The sequence below is a fragment of the Bos indicus x Bos taurus genome, chromosome 7 (assembly GCF_003369695.1).
Source record: "Bos indicus x Bos taurus breed Angus x Brahman F1 hybrid chromosome 7, Bos_hybrid_MaternalHap_v2.0, whole genome shotgun sequence".
Taxonomy (NCBI): Eukaryota; Metazoa; Chordata; class Mammalia; order Artiodactyla; family Bovidae; genus Bos; species Bos indicus x Bos taurus.
The window spans coordinates 59,937,538-59,954,021 of record NC_040082.1 but is presented as its reverse complement, the minus strand read 5'-3'; the positions used below and the strand labels follow the sequence as shown (position 1 = coordinate 59,954,021).

General features: G+C 59.0%; 1 protein-coding gene across 4 annotated transcripts in view; it reads left to right on the top strand.

Moving 5' to 3' along the window:
- Window positions 1-455: 455 nt before the first annotated feature.
- The window catches only part of CXXC5 (CXXC finger protein 5), a 34,254-nt gene continuing 18,225 nt past the window's right edge, over window positions 456-16,484 (top strand). For 2 of the 4 annotated variants that reach the window (XM_027546298.1, XM_027546302.1), the window contains exon 1: window positions 456-989. The gene's annotated coding sequence lies outside the window, so the exon portion shown is untranslated. Of the gene's footprint in view, window positions 1,153-16,484 lie in introns of all 4 variants that reach the window. The other 2 variants (XM_027546299.1, XM_027546303.1) reach the window with 2 other exon arrangements.

The window sequence follows — 16,484 nt, the reverse complement described above, 5'->3', positions numbered from 1 at the left end:
TGAACATGCGTCTAGTTCCAAGAGTGCTCGGCTAGGAGTACCCGGCCCCACGCGCACCTGAGCTGAGGGGCGCGGCCAAACCCTCCCTACTGGTCCTTGAAGCCTCGCCGCCGGCTGGCGAGAAAGGGCAGAGGGATGGCGGATTTCCCTGTAAGGTGCGTCTTCAAGCCCATGCACTCCTTACAGAACGGGTGAGGTCCTCTTATTTTTTTGTAAAGTTGCGGGAAAAGAGGTGAAGACCGGGCGCGCTGGAGAGCTGAGCCTTGGCCGACCTCGTCAGAGCGCGGGGAGCTAGAGGCGCAGTGGCTGCAGCTCCGGCCTCAGAGCCTGCGGCGTCCAAGTGGCCAGAGCTGCGTCGGGAGGGAGGCGGAGGGAGGAGGGAGGGGAGCCGAGGTGGCGCGGGGGGGGGGGGGGGGGGGAAGAGGAGGAGGGAGCGTGCAGTCCGGTCCGGGTTTTGCCGGCAGCCCCCGGGCAGCGTTCAGAGCTCCTGCCCGGGCGGGCGCGCGGCGGCGGAGCCTGAGCGGGGATGTAGAGGCGGCAGCAGAGGCGGCGGCGAGAGCAGGCGCCCGAGCCGAGAGAGAAGAGCAGCCGAACCTTGTTCCCCGAAGCCGGGCCCCGCGTCCCAGCCCTGCCCAGCCCTGCGCCCAGCCATGCGCGCCGCCTGCTGAGTCCGGGCGCCTCACGCTGCGCCCTCAGCCAGTCGCTCCGCGCTACGCTCGGGGGTGATTAGTTGCTTTTTGTTGTTTTTTAATTTGGGCCGCGGGGAGGGGGAGGAGGGGCAGGTGCTGCAGGCTCCCCCCCCCTCCCCGCCTCCGGCCAGCCGCGGCGGCGTGACTCCGGCTCCGGACCCGGGCACGGCGGGCGGCGCGGCTGGAGCGGAGCGCACCGCGGTGGCGGTGCCCAGAGCGGAGCGCAGTTCCCCGCCCCGCCCCTCCCCCTCGGCCTCGCGGCGGCGGCGGCAGTGGCGGCTTGGACGACTCTGAGAGCCGGTAGGTGTCGGGCCACGGCCCTCCCCCGACCCCCCCGGAGGCCGGCCCCCTCCCCTTCCCCGCCTACCTCCCTCTCCTCCCCCGGGGCCCGGTGCGCGGCCGGGGCCGGAGTTCGCTGCAAGTCTGCGGAAAGTTTGGCGGCGCGGGCTCCCCCGAAGTTCAGGTGCGGAGAGCCAGGGACGGGAAAAGAGGGGTCCGTGTTTGGGTGTGGCGGGGGGCGCCCGTAATCTGAGCCTCGGAGCCCCGGGGGCTAGGAGCCCTAGCTCCAGTGAACGCTCAGTGGCCTCTTCTATACTCAAGCCTCCCCAAGCCGCAGTCAGCTCGGTCGCAGATCACTGAGTTCAGACAAAAAGAGGGGTTTTAGGGTCGGGGACGGCGGCTTGGGCGCCTTGGATTGGGGCCGGGGCTCTCCCTTGAGGGGTACTGTCCCCTCCCCAAGTACTCGAGCTTGAGGGCACAGGGGCGGCGGGAGCCCGTGTCTTTACCTCTTGGCGCTGGGCTCGCGCTCCGTCTGCGGGGGCGGCTGATTGGAGATCTCCGGCGCGCACTCCCCCCAACAGACCCCATTCGTAGTCCTGTCTTTTGGGGGCATCACTCACTGCTCTTAATGCCCTAGACGACGCGCGGCTGAGTCTCCCCCTCCTTTTGGAGGGGGCGGTGGCCACTTCTACACTTCCCCTCAGGCTCCTCGCCCCCGCTGCCCGCGGGGTGTCTGGCGGGCAGATCAAGTTTGACCTTTTTTTTTTTTTTTTCGTCAAAGTATCACCCCTGACCACCACTGCTCCCCGCGGCCTCTCTCTCCCTTCCTCCCTAGCCTTAGGGAGTCTTTCAGCCTGTCTCCCGAGCCCCGCGTGGCCAAGCAGCATGCAAAGCCAGGGAGGGAAAATGGGGGTGTTCTTCTAGCTGAGGAGCTGTGGGAGGTGGGTGTCCCAGCCGCCTGCTTCGCTGCTCTGGCCCCAAATTTACCCATGAAGTTTGGCCCCGAGCCCCCCTCCCTCTTTGCTTCCCCAGAGCGAGGGGCCGAACCGCCGCGAGAAGAATGTGTTAATTTTCTTGCTGGGGGAAGTTGTCCTCGCCCGTAATGGGCTGCTTTCCGGCGGGGAGCGCGGGGTGCGCCTGGCTTTGTTTATTTGTAGGATCCACAGAAAGTGAGTGACCCCGGTTTTTAAACGGGGGGCCGCCTCCCGGGACCTGTCAGAAGAGCTGAAGCGCCCAATGAGGGAGCAAAATCGCTTTTTGGTGCCCCCCCTCAGGAATCGGAAGGGGTGCGCGGAGTTGGGCTGGTGCCACGGGCTGCAAGGAGGAACCAGCAGATTTGGGGGTTCTGTAGGGACTCTTCCGGGAAGACCTGCTCCCTGTTGTCTCCTGCGATGGCAGTCTGAAGGGTTGGCAGCCGCGCCCTACTTTGCCCCCTGGACCCTGGGTGGTCTGAGAGTCGCGTCTTCGGATAGAAGGGGCTGAAGCGGGGGGCGGGGGGTTCTGGCGAGCCAGCCTCTTGACCTCCGCCTTTCCCTGCGCCGCAGCCGCTGTTCCGAGCCGAGGTTTTGTGGTGGGCCGGCTGCCCCCCACCCACCCCCGCCTCCCCGCGTTTGCGCAGGAAGCGCTGGGGAGGGGGCGTGTGCGTTCGTTCGGCCCTCGCCCCCGCCGGAGCCGCCCCAGGGCGGCCGGCAAACAGAGTCCCTTTCAAGTTTTCCGCTGGGGCCGCCTGGCGGGGGCTGCGTGCGCGGTCGCTGCGGACTTGTTTGGAGCGCTATTTGAACGCCCGGCGCCACCTCAGCTGCCCCGGCCCGCGGGGGCGGGAGGCGGGGGCCGGGGGAAGGCTCTTCATGCAAGTGAGAGCATTTCAATTAGACGGTTTTAGGTGGCGTGCTGGCCGAAGCTTGCCCTAATCCCCCTCCCGAAAGACCTCCCCCCCCCCAATCCCGTACCCTAGGTGCCTACCGTCTTAGGAAACCAGGGACTGAGACCCGAAGCCGCCTCCCAAACGCCTTTTTGAGAGCGATGCGGGGAGACTGAGGCCAGCGCTACCTACTACTGCGTAGTGTTGATTTAGCAGTTTCCCTGGATGAGACTCAAGCAAGAGCTGGCGGGGTCGGGCGGGGAGGGGCGGATAGTGGCCCGCTCTGCAGCTGTCACCCCATTCCCAGAACGGAAATTGTCCTCTCTCCTTGGGGAGGAGGGAGAGGGGGTGATTTTTGCCCTGGGAAGGGGTGGGAACAGCTGAGGGAGGTTGGCCTCGTGAGTTCTCAGTTAGGCCTGGGGCCGTTGGTAGAAGCCCACCCCTCCCCCCCCTCCAATCTTGGCAGGAACCTGGGGCTCTCCCAGGGAAGCAAGAGCTAGACTTGAGCCTCCCTCTCCCATGCCACCTCCCTTTCCAAGGTGGGGGGCAGAGGTTCCTCTGCAGAAGACAGACCCTTGGCTGACTGGCTGTCCATTGGCGCCTTATTTATGTGTGTATTTGGGCCCGGCTGTTTTCCCGGCTCAGCAGGTGACCCTGGCCGGGGCCTCCTATCTCTCCCCCGACAGAGCCTGTTGACTTACCCGTGGGCCAGCGGCCTCGTCTTTATCACGTGAGGCCTGGAATGTCCACCCGGCAGGGCTGGGCTGGGTGGGGGAAGGGAAGGATTCTGCATCCAGGGCCCAGGCCAGATTAAGCCTGTGTTCCATGGGTTCCTACTGTGACCCCCAACTCTTGCCTCTTTTCAGCTTCTACCCATTTGGCAAATGAGAAGCTGAGGCTCATAGGGTTGGGGGCGGGGTGCAGGTTCCATCTGGATAAAGAAACAAGTCTATGGGAATTAAATACCCTGCTTTCTTTAGGACCTCACCTACTTATTCATGGGACAGTAGAATGGAGATTGGGGGGGGGTCTCTCTGGGAGGGAGGGGTGTAGGCTGGGCCGGGGTCAGCTGACTTTCCAGGGTAAAGGATAGGGTGGAGGGATGCTGGGATGCTGATGAGCCAGACTCTGGCCTACTTTCTTAGATCCCATGTCTTTTGGGGTGACCATGAAGTCAAAGCCAGTTCCCCAGCTTGGTGTTCTGAAGCATGTCTCAATTGGCCAAGGATGAGGCGGGGCTCACTTATCATTACTGTTGTTATTATTGCCACCCTTTATATGTGGTTCAGTTCTTCATTCATTGGCCCACTGTATATTTATTGAGCACCTACTATGTGTCAATCCCCACCCTCTGGGCTTGCAGAAATGAATCATTGACTTTACCCTCACCCCCCTGGGCCCCTGAATGGAGCTTTCCCCTTTTTTATCTGAGGCTCTCTCTGTCTTACCCCCCCACCACCTGGTCCCATCCTAGCCTCTGTATATGGTTGTAGGGTGTGCGTGTGTGTGTGTGTGTGTGTGTGTGTGTGTGTGTGTGAAGTGCCCTTGATTAAGTGTATTAATAGTTAAACTCTCACTCATAGCTGAAACTCACCAGACCACAAAAAGCCTCCCCAGTTACTCACGCGCTACTGCCCAACAAGAATATCCCACTCAAGTTTTTTTTTTTTTTTCTTTCTCTTACTTCCCCCTTTATTCCCCCCAACTTTGAGCCCACCTCCCAGGCTGCAGGCAATGAGAAAGGACTGCCCCCTCAAGGACCCAGGAATCTCCAACCATTCTACCTACCCCCTAAAGCCAAAGGCAGTGTCAGCTGTTCAGTGAGGCTGTGTAGGTCTAGTCTGTTGGTATGGGATGTGGGAATCTGGGCAGTGTGTGTGCTAATGACTCAAGATGGATATATCTGTGACTATGTGTATTGAATGTGTGTCTGTTTATCTTGGGGTGTTGGGAGTTTGAGCCTGTGTATATTTGAATCAGGACATGTGTTTATGGATCTAAGAGTTGTGTCTGCATCGCATATATATATACCTGTGTGTTGTGAGCCTGAGAATCTGTATCTGAAAGTTGGGTCTGTCTCTGTAAATCTAGGAATGTGTATATTCTGAGTTGTGTGGGCCTAGAATTTTGGAGAGGGTGTGTTCAGGATTTGTGTATATCTGTGTGTTTTGTATACGCTTGTAAATTTGGGACTGTATCACTCCTTGAGTGGTACTGAATTGGGAAAGAGTGTGTAACTCTGGGAGTGGGCATATCTGAGCTATGCTGACAGTGGTCTGTGTCTTTGGTAGCTGGTGTCTGTGTTCTTGCTCTTTCTGTATCTCTGTCTGCCCATCTGTTTTTCTGAGTCTCTCCCTCCCTAGTTGAGGCCCTGAGTCTGTGAACGTGTGTGGTGTTGAACCTCTCCCACCCGGTCCTTCTCCTCCCCTGCCCTCCCCAGCAGTAACTGGGCAGCCTCCCCGTCTGCCTGCCTGCTGGGAGTTTGGAAGCCATGGAGGGAGACAGGCTGGGGCCGGGGTGACAGCGCGTATCCACGGCAATGGCAGCCTGTGATTACGGGAATAAAAGGATTTTAAGGTCATGGGTGTATTTTTTTGTTTTGTTTTGTGTTCTTCCCCTCTTTGGTGGAGCCACTGGCAACAAAGGGCCATTGCTGTGTGTCTGCAGGTTGGGAGCCTGTCCCCATGCAAGTGGACATGGATCTGTGGGTCTTTCCTGGGAGCATGAACACATGTGTGTGTATATGCATGAGTGGAGCCTGTGAGAACGTGTGTTCCTCTCTGCCTGCTCCCCGTGAGAGAGTGCATAGGGCTGTTCCCTGGGGAAGAATTCTCAGGAAAACTTGATTTGGGTATTTCATGGAGCTGGAACCTGCAATCCTGTGTGTGCTGAAGAGTGCTCTGGCCCCAGTCTTTGCCTACCTGTCTCCCTCTCCCCACTCCACTCCCCAAAGGGTGTCTCTGGCCAGAGACTGGCTCGGCCCAGTCACCTGGGCCAGGCCACATCTCAGGGTGTCAGTGCCCCTGGCCCTGCTCCAGCCCCTGTAATTGCATTCTGCCGCCTAATCCCCCGCCAGCTCAATTAGATCGCAAATTCTTCTTCATTTCCTGCCTCTGATGCTGGCCTCCCTCTGGGCTCACAGGGCCTGGGAGGGAGGGAGGGGATCTTGCCCCCTCTTCCGCCTGCACTGGGGGCTCTGGAGGTGGAGTGTGATTAGTTCCTGGCACACCGACCCTCGGGTGCTGGTTGCAGCCCTGGGGGCTTTGCTGACTGTTTATAGACCGGCCTCAGTAGCCCTATGCTAGGGGCAGGGGCTTGTGCTATCTGGTGCCTGGGCTCTGAGTAGACCAGGATCATTCTGGCCAAGCCCCTAAACAGTGTCCCCACAGGCTCTGCCCATCTCCTTATTCCCAGAGGAGTTGCCGACCACCCCTTGGTGGTCTAGCAGTTGTGACTTTGTTTTTGACCTTTTCCTGGTGGCTGTTCCAGGTACCAATAGGATCACTGAGCTCCCCCGCTACTGGCCCCTTATAACTCCCAGCCTTGACCTCACCCAAACAGGTATATTTGACCACTGGCTCAGGAGTCAGACCTGGCTTCAAATCCTGGCCATGTCACTGCCAAGCTGGATATATGTATGACCTTTGGTCCATGTATGTTCTGTGATCCTCAGTTTCCTTATCCCTGAAATGGGAGTGTAAGAATGCCTGCCTCACAAGGCTACTTTCACACGGACACAGGGATGGCTGTGCAGTGCCCACCATCAGTGGCTAGCCCATAGTCAGCATTCAATCAAAGTTGGCTTTTATGGTGATGAGGACTTCCTGTCCCCCACATGGCTCATGGTTAGCGTTTCTGTCTTTATTCTGCTAGTTGCCAGGTGTGTGACCTTGGGTACGTCACTCTGGCTGTCTGGGTTTCTCTTCCCCATCTGTGAGATGGGACCCACGATGGGCCTGACCTCACAGGATTACCTGCATCCTTGGCCCTAGCCCCCCTGCAGGTTTTCAAGGTGTTACTTGTACTCTTATTTCTTTTCCTCACACCAAACCTGTGGTGGGGTGGGGCTGGTGAAGGCACAGGCTCGGGGACAGGGGGACTGGCCAAGGTCATGAAGTTGATGGTGGAGCCTGGGGAGGGGGCGGCGGTGGGAGGGCTGGGGGATGACCTGCTGGCTTGCTCGACCGTTGACTGGCTGGCTCAACTGAGCTGTGAGGCATGGCCGTCTCTCCCGCTGGTCTCTGTGGAAAGTGGTGGTGTGGCTGTTTTTTTTTTTTTTCTGTGAAGGGGAAGCTGGATGTCTACCCCCTCCTTCCCCAGGAGGTGCCTGTGGCAGTGGCTGTGCTGACGGGCCTCCTGGCCTTCTGACTAGGGTGGCTGGCAGCTCTGGAGGGCCGGCTGTGCACAGATCAGCCAGAGGGAAGAGAGAACGGCAAAGGTCCCCTGCCCTCACTAATCCCCCGGGCCCCTCCCACCCTCAGTCCATCCTCCGTCTGGATGGAAAGACAGAAAGCAGCCACGGCGGAGGAGAGCTGGGGGAGGCTGGCTGGGCTCAGGAGGTGGTGGAGGGGGACTGGGTCCGGGGCTGGGGGGGTGGTCTGCTCCAGGGTTCCTGTATCTCCCTGGCTAGTCTCCTTATTTCTATGACCTCTGTCACTCATTGGCCTAAGGTCTTTAATATTTCATGGCCTTTGGAGCCAGCCCCCTGCCCCAGCCCACAGGCCCCCCTTTGTCTGCCTGCTGCCCCCCCGGGGTATCCCTGTCACTGAATTGCTGAATTACTGACCTCAGGGCTGCCTGTGCCTCCTCCCCAGCCCTGATACCATCCATATCACTCTTAACCTGCCCCCCCACACACCTCTGTCTGTCAAAACTTGGTCTCTCCTGCGTGTCCTCTCCCCCTCTCTCACATCTCTGGCTGTCCCTCTGCCCTTTCCCTCCATTTTTCTCTTTTTGTTGGCCTCCTCCTCCCCAGCAGGACAGAAACAGCGGCAACTGGTACGCCTGGCTGCCCCCCCAACCCTGTCCACCCCTTCCTGCCCCCATCCCCCAAGCTGTGCTGGCCGTGAGAGCTGGTTTTATTTATTTTTCTGTTTGTTTGGGAAGAGGGCAGGGGCAGTTCTGGGCCCTGGCTGCTGCACTCTGCCTAGAGCAGCGGGCAGGCGGGCCGCACTGGCCTCCCAGGAATGTGGCCGGGACGCCCCGCGCTATATTTACTTCCCTCCAGCTGCTGGCCCCAGCAAGGCAGAGCCAGGCCTGCCCGGTGGCCCAGGGGGAGCCCTGTGCCCACCCTCCCCTGTCCGGCAGACCCCACATGGCCCTTGGGCCCACTGTTCCCTCCCTTCACCGTGACTTCCCCTGACCTCCTCAGACTTGGCCGGTCTGCCAGCAGGAATGCTCATGCGCCATGCCGGGACAGGCATAAAGTGCAGGCGCAGTGGCCTGACCCATGTGGGACTGCAGGCACCTGGCAGCCCCCATACCCCCACCTAGGGGCCTAGCCTAGGCCTGTAATCGGGTGGCCAGAACTATGCAAAGCATCTTTTCGGGCCTCTCCTCACTGGCCTGGTCCTTGCTCTTGCCACAGTTCCCTCAGCTCTGCTGTGATCACTGGCCAGGGTGGAGTGGGCTAGGGTGGGAGGCCTGAGCCAGCGTCAGCAGTTGTGTTCCCTTCACTGCTGTTTTGCTTCCCACCTCACCTGCCGGCCCTCCCAGCTTTCCTGTGTAGACATGTATTCATGTGCATGGTTAAAAGCTTGCATATACATGTGCGGCACCCATGAACACATGTTGGAGTAGATCTTCCGTGGAGGCAGGGCCATGCTTCTAACCATCGAGTCCCTTGATCATCAGATGCTAATGGGAGGTTACTGGGCTTGCTCCTTGCCAGCCTTGCAACGGGATGTGGCAGTGATTCCTTCCTGTCCCCTCAGTGTCTGGCACCAGCTAAGTGTTTGAAGAGCTTTAGCTGCTCTAATCACTCGCTGTCTCCCAGTTATTACTATAATAATCATAGTAGGTCTTAACAATGGTGATGACAACGGCTAAACCGTCCCAGCCCCTGACTGAGGGCAGGTACTGTGTGGACAGCTTTCTAGCCTTCACTTTGTTCATTCCTCACAGTAGGCCAATGATGTGGGTGCCATTAGCTTCCCCATATACAGATGAGGAAACTGAGGCTGGAGCATTTGGGACTTGCCACTCCTGCAAGTGGGATTGGGTCCTGGCAGAGCCCTTGATGGGCTATGAACACCACAAGGACAGGCAGGGTTGGGCTGTGCATGGCAGTCCATACTGCCTAGCACACAGCAGGCACTCCGTCAATGCCTGCAGGGTACAGGCCTTGCTCTCTTTGCTTCTTGAGTCCCCCAGACCCCTGGCAAGGGACCTGGCATTTGTGGGAAGATGGGCTGATTGGCTAGTTGGGTGAATGAAAGAATGAATTAATGAATGAGCAGGTGATTGGCTGTGGAATTGAGTGTTGTCAAGGGACACCAGGATGGGGGAGATGTACTTATGTTGGTGAGGAGACTGTTCAGGGGAGACCCACTGGCCCTGCAGAGGATTCTAGGAAGCAAGGTTGAGGGGCAGGACTGAGAGATGCATCCAGAGACCAGTAGGCTGCCAAGGCTGAGCCCTTGGGGCAGGTCATGTCGTCTTCTCCCCCGCCACCTCAGTTTTTCCATCTATCAAATGGGCTTGGGAACCTTGCCCCGGCTGGCTGGCTGCCAGCTGGCCTGGGCTGGGGCTGGCCTGGGAGCCTGAGAGGTGAGGGACTGTGGTGGGAAGGAGGAAGCAGTGGGTGGTGAAGACTGGAAGATGAAGCGTGGAGCTTGGCTTGGAACCTGAGAAGCAGGGAGACCAGCCCTGACCTGACACCCCTCTTCCCTCTGAGCTCCAGGGTGGGGGCACAAGCTGACAAAGCCCCACCTACCTGCTTGCATCCTGGCGAGGTCTGGGCCTCCTGACGGCTGCAGCGTCCGTGGCTGTGTTTGCCACAAGGTGGTGGCCTGTCCTCCAGGACTAGACCAGCTTGATCCCCATAACCCCCTGCCCTGCCCCACAGCCTCATGTCCAGTTCCTGGTGACCCCGACGGGAGAGCCCAGCTCCTTTCCTGCCTGACCCACCTCCCCCAAAGCTCGATAGAAAATTGCTTAGCTGGGCCCCCAGCAGCAGGTAGGAGTGGACTTGGCCCCTCTTTCTTCTGGCGGTGTCCAGTCTCAATGGCCTGGAATCTTAAGTCACAGGAGTCTAGAATCATAGAATGCTTGGAGCTGAGGGATTCTTGTCAGGATTCTTGTCGCATTGAGAGTCTAGAATCACAGAACCGTGGGCTTTACTGCTGGAAGGAAGCGTGAATGGTCATGTTTCAATCTTGTTCGATGCTAGGAACATTGAGAATCTGAGAGGAGGGGCTTCCCTGTGGTGCCCGCCAGTGACATGAAACCCAGTTCTGCCTCTGGTCTGCCCCTCTCTGGAAATAAATCACGCCAGCACGGGGAGTGGACTGTGTGGGCCCAGGCAGGCAGTGAGGGGACGAAGCTAGCCTACAGGCACGGGAGGGGTCCTCACGGCAGTGCCCGCCCGCCCGCTGCCCACGCTTCCCCAGGCACCAGTGTGAGGAGGAAATGCAGGCTGTTGCTTCCAGCGACAGCCGGCAGGGCCGGGCGGCTTCCCAGCTCCCCCTCTGATTCACGGCCGCCTGCAGCTCCCCCCTCCCCTGGGGGCCTCTGCAGCCCCATCTGTGCAATGGGGAGAGGAGGCTTCACCCCACAGTCTAGTCACAAAGACAGTACAGTTGCAATTCTTTTAAAGCCCACCCTAACGCTTTGGGAGAGTTGGGTCAGTGGTCCTGAATAGTCAGCTGGGCATTTGGCCCCAGAGCACTGAGAAGTTCTGTTTGGAGTCACCCTGATGCCTGAGAAGCTTGGGAGGGCTGCATTGGTTCCTGGGGTAGAAAGTGTACCAGGTGGGAAACAATAGAGAAGGGCCCTGCCGCCAGGGCTATTCTTGCCATTCAGGAAGAGCCTGGATGGGAGCTGGGCTCGCTCCTGATCTCAGTATACCCATCTGCAAAATGGAGCATGTCATTCCATGTGGCCGGCCATTCATTCATTGTCTACTCAGTGCCTGGACATGTGCTGGGTACTGGGGACGCTGAGGCAAGTGGGAGGATGGTAGGGAGAGTAGGGGTGTCCTTGGCGGTTGGGTGGGAGTATGATTTGGCTGAAGGGGTGACTCTAGGAGAAGGAATGAGGTTGGGGGGTGCAGATAAGGGTCTGACCGGCAAGGCCAGTGTCCAGCGGAAAATCCCAGCTGTTCTCAGGAAGTGTTTCCTCCACTGGTCCCCGGGGAGGGAGGTGAGGCAAGCAGGAAGGAGGAGAGTTGGGGGCAAACAAGGCCCCCAGCCAGTCCAATGGAGACGTCCCAGGCCTGGCAGCTGGGCGAGTGTACCCCTCACACTGCAGGAGGGCTGGAACGCAGCCGCCCCACGCTCCAGGGCTGGGCCTGTGGTGGGGGGCCGAGGCTCTCAGGAGGGGCTGGGCCATAGTCCAGATTTCAAAGCCTTCCCCAGGGGCCTTGCGGTGCCCTCCGCCCTGTCCTGAGCTGCCGCCGCGGGGGTGGCAGATGCTGTTTCATCGGCTGAGACGAGTGGGAGGCCTCCGGAAGGTCCTCCTGGGAGGTTCCGGGGGGCAGCGGGGGTGTCAGCAGCTGCCGCCCAGTTAGGGTTGGTTCACGGTGGCCTCCCAAATCCCTTAGTTCCCCCAGGCCTGGGGATGGGCGCTGAGACCGATTCCTCCTGCCTTCACTCCCGCTACTGCCCACCAAGCTTCTTGCTCTGGCCCCCCTCCCGTCCCTGGCTGTGTCTGCAGAGCCCCCCGGGGAAGGCAGGGGAGGAGGCGCAGCGGGCTCAGAACAGCGGGTGCCCGCGCAGCCAAGTATTTGCGCGAGCTGTCAGAGACAGACAGGCATGTAGGGAATTCGGTGTGTGTGGGGCTGGGGGAAGCAGCCGGGTGGGCAGGCAGGCAGGAGGGGGGAAGCTGGGGCTGCCTCCCCCGCCTGTTGAACCCTGCAGAGACCACCGTTCTCCCAGCCCAGGCCAGAAGGTGCATCCGGCACCTCCTTCCTGTCTGTACCGGTGCAGGGGACAAGAGGGACTGGGTGGGACCCTGGCTGATGACGGGGCTGACACTGGGGAAGGGGTGCCCTGCTGAAGGCCAGAGCCTGGGAGAGGCTGTCCGGTGGAGTGTGGAGCCGGGCAGGAATCCGGGTTGTGCCCAACTGTGGCCTCCAGGAAATAGCAGCTGTCATGCTCCCGCGTCTCCCCCCTCCCCAAGCCTGGCACAACTTGTTTCCTGGCCAGGGTCCGGCTGGGGCAGATTGGAGGAGCCTGGTATTGCCCAGCCTGGGCAAAGAACAAGCAGGATGAAGGGGACCATGTTTATAAGCCTAAAGGTACTTGGGGATGCTGGCGAGAGCTTCCCCTGGTATTCTTTTGCTGAAGCAGGCTGGAGTCATTTTGAAGGAGGGGACTTCAGCCCTTACCTCCCTGGACAAAGACCCCAATTTAGTCACTTGCATCTTCTCTCCGATAAGGCCTATTAGGCAGGTCAGGGCCTAGAGCTGAGTAATACTTAATGTTTCATAGCTGAGAGCCCAGAGAGAGGGATGCACTGGCCTAGGCTCACACAGCAGGTTCTCCAGCCTTCCCCCTACCCTCATGTGGGTGGGGTCAATGGGAAGAGGTGAACATTGGGGGTTTGCTGAGGTGGGGGCTATATTTAGTTCAGTCCTGCAGAGCCAGGGGGCCCCTGGGAGCAGCTGTTGGGGGGGGGTGCAGACAGAGGCCTCGAGCTCCATTTAGTCTGGACAGAAATATCCTCCCCCCACCCACCCACCCACTGGCTGGGCGGCCAGGCTGCGGGCTTGTCCCCTGAGGGGCAGCTTGCCTGGGCCTGGCGGCCGGCGGGACAGGCAAGATGACCCGATAGGCTTTTCCCAGCTCAGGTTTCGATGAAACAGGAACCGGAGTCGTAGCCTGGGCTGTGGGGGCCAGGGTCGCCGGAGCTTGGGGGCCAGGACTGCCTCCCTCCTGCTCCCCACTGCTCCCCACCATGCAGCCTCCCCTTCTCAGAGGCCTGGGGAAGCAGCAGGTTATTTATCAAGCGGCCTCCCTGCCGCGTCTGCCCGCGCCTGCCTCCCTCCCACCCCCCAGCCCCCAGCGCTGGCGGCCATGAGCCCAGCAGAGCAGGGTGAGCTGGGCGGGCTGGCGGCGGGATGAGCTCAGGAGATGTGAGTCACCCCATCCCCAGCAGCCCCACGAGGCCCTGCGGCCTGGCAGGCAGCGCGTACTCACGCACAGCCCACGCGGCACACCCAGGGGCACACGCTTGGGACAAACAGTCACTCAGCACACATTGCTGACACTCACGGGCAGGGCCCAGTCACAGTCGTTGTGGACACTCGCTGTCACACTCACAGCCCCAGCCTCTGGCACACACACACGACACATGCTGACACAAACACACAGACGGATGGACAAACAGTCACACATGGACCCCATACACGACTCCAGTAAGGCGCTGGTATATGTGCTCCATCCTGTCACAGGCTCAGGCCGTTGTTCTCTGGCCACAGCTCTCACCCAGATGGTGCGAAGAGCTGGGCACAGGGCACTGACCCCATGGAGCCTGGTGTGCACAGGCTCGCTCCCAACAAGGTTGGGGCTCCATTCACTGAAAGGCCCGTGTAGGCTCACACAAAGGAGACCCACCCTCGGCCGTGTAGAGTCAGCTGAATTCTGCAGGGTGGGCACAGGAGGGGAGATGTTTCCCCACCCCTGGGGAAGGAGGCCCCAGTCACAGGCATGGAAGTGTTAAACTCACTTGCCCTCCAGTATGGGGAACTCTAGCCCAGGCAGAGCCAGTTGCGGGTTGATGGGGAAGGGATGGGGCAGGGGTGGGGGGGGGGGCGTAGCTCAGTAGAGGAAAGGCTGAAGAAGGAAAGCCACGGAGAATTGATTTTCCTGGGAGTGCCAAGTGGCCAGCTGCTCCCCCCACTCGGGGAGCAGGGTCCTTGAGAGATTGCGGGGTGCCAGAGACTGGGGAGGAATGAGACTCCCTTGATCTAGTGGGCTGAGTGCCCTCAGGAGTCTGTTAGTCCACCCTCCCTGGTCACCCTGGCCTCCTGCCTTGCAGCCAGCACCCTAAGACTCAGAATTCAGACTTAGCCCCTGATTTTTAGTCCGTGGCCTGAATACAAGGAAGGGCTGGGCTGCTGGGTTAGGGGGATGCCCTCGGGGAGCCTCTGTGCTTCTGCTGCCCATTGGGGCTGGCGCTTGCCTTCCCTGAGTGAGCAGAACTGGGGGCATAACCTATATTTCACACACAAAAAAGGTATCCTTTTTCAGATGAGAGAATTGAGTCCAATGAGGATGACTTCATTGCTCATGAAGGACTTTGGATACAGTCTCCTAACGCTCAGAGGGCAGCTCGTTCTGGTCCCACAGGATTGAGACAGCCTAGCAGAAGTCAAGGGGCAGGTGAACTCTGGCCCATGTTGGCTCCCACCTCCTGGCCACATAGGTCTCCCCCATAACGGCCTGGACAGTGGCTGGGGAGAAGAGAGGACCAGGCAACCTGAAGAAAACAAACAGCAGTGGCCAGTCAGGAGAACTGGCTGTCCCCGAGCCATCAGCTCTAGAATTGCACAGGCCTGGGCTCCACACCAGGTTTGGTCACTGCCTGCTGTGTAATCATGACCTGGTTTGCCGACCTCTCTGACTTCACTTTAGCCACCTGTAAAATGGGTATGACCCTTATCTCTGTCTTAAAACTGCAAGACCTAAAGTAGATGGTGGGGTGTGGTTCGCACCATGCCTCATTTGGATCTCCAGGTGAGTCCAGCCCTCCTCTCCACCTCTTGGCTCCACCAAAGCTGGCATTTTTCTGGGAGTGGTACCCCACACCAAAGACTCCTTAATTAGAATGTCGTGGATTTAGCCTTCTCTAGGGCTGTTCTTAGATGGGAATGATGGAGTGTGGGATTGAGGAAGCTGAGCTTGGGATCACTGGGAGGGGAATGGTTGGGAATGGATGGGACCCAGGACAGAGGAACCTGGAATCCTTAGGTGCACACTCCTGGGGTTAGATACACAGAGAGCCAACCATGGTTCCCAGATTTTTTTTCTATCCCCTAACCCCCAACAGATAGCAAAGCCACAAGTTAGACTCAGGGATTTCCAGGTGGCTAATGTGGCCTTTGCAGGGTAGTGAGGGGCTTGGAATACACCTATGGAAGGGCTGTTGGGACTGTGGGAGCTTGAAGAAGCGTGGACATGGAGCAGGCCAGGCTAGGGTGGGAAGGGGACAAGGAAATAGGAAAGGTTGGTAAGAAGTAGAAGTGGGCTCTTCCTGTGGCCAGAAAAGCATGGCAGAGTACTGCCCTCGCTGTAGCCCTCAGACCCCTTTCGTATGTGTACCTCCCCGGGTTCCTGCAGGTAAGAGGGCAGGACAGGGGATGCTCTGCTTGAGCCTGGGGAAACTTGAGACATAAGAGATTGGCTCAGACTCAAACAGTGGCGGAACTGGGGCCACAGCCTGGGTTACCCAACATTCTTGGCTCAAGCAGTGCTTTCACTCATTCTGGTGTTGCCTGAGGATGACCGTAAAAATAACCACACAGCGCTCATTTATTGAGCACCTATGCATGTTGGCCCTGCACTGAGAACCTCACATTCATCCTGTCTAGGACCCTGGTCGGGGTGGGGCTATCATGGTGGGCATTTCACAGATCAGAGAGTGGGCTCAGCAAGGTCAAGCCATTTGTCTGAGGTCTCCTAGCTTGAGGCTGCAGAGTGGGAGGGGAACCCTGGCTCCAAACCCCATGTAGACCTGTGCCTCAGGGGGGCTTCTACCCATCTCCCATAATTAACACAACGAAGAATATTCCTAGTTGGGCCAGCCCCCTCCCCACCTAGGCACCACCCCATGACTCTTCTAGGGCCGTCTGTTATCTTGGACCCAAGAACCTTGGGACTGCTGATCCCGTAAGCCTGGGGAGGGTAAGCCCTGTTGCCCTTGGCTTCTGCGGAGACATGATTCACTGGGTGTCGGGTAGGAGTCAAGGCGTGGCCCAGGGAGCGGATTGAGTCTCCCTAGGGTTGCAAGGATCTTCTTGCAGACAAGTTCTGGGAAGGTCAATTGCTAGGCTTGTGAGAACTGCTTAGGGGCCTGATCAGCATCATACACCTCTCCCATCCCTACCCTCCCACCTCCCTGGGGACGCCTTTCTCCTCTCTGGGGAGCCCTGCAGGGAGAAGTTAAGAAAGTGCCCTTGAGCTGGAGCTAGCCGCCTCTTCTGTACACAAGGGTGACAGTGACCACCCCACCCTCATCAGTGTACTGGTTAGCTAAAGAGAGCACCAGGCACAGCGTGGCCCTGGGGCAGGTCTCACTACAGGTCACCGAGTTGGGTTTGTTTTGCTGGAAGTTGGTGCTGGCCTGAAATGGAGGGGCAGAAAGTCTGGGTTTGGGGCCCTGTGCCATGTGGCAAGTTACTTCCCCTTTCTGGTCTCAGTTTCTGCATCTCTAAAATGACTGAGAGTCTGCCGAGCACATGCTCTGAGACAGAGGTAAGCCACAGTCAGACAGCC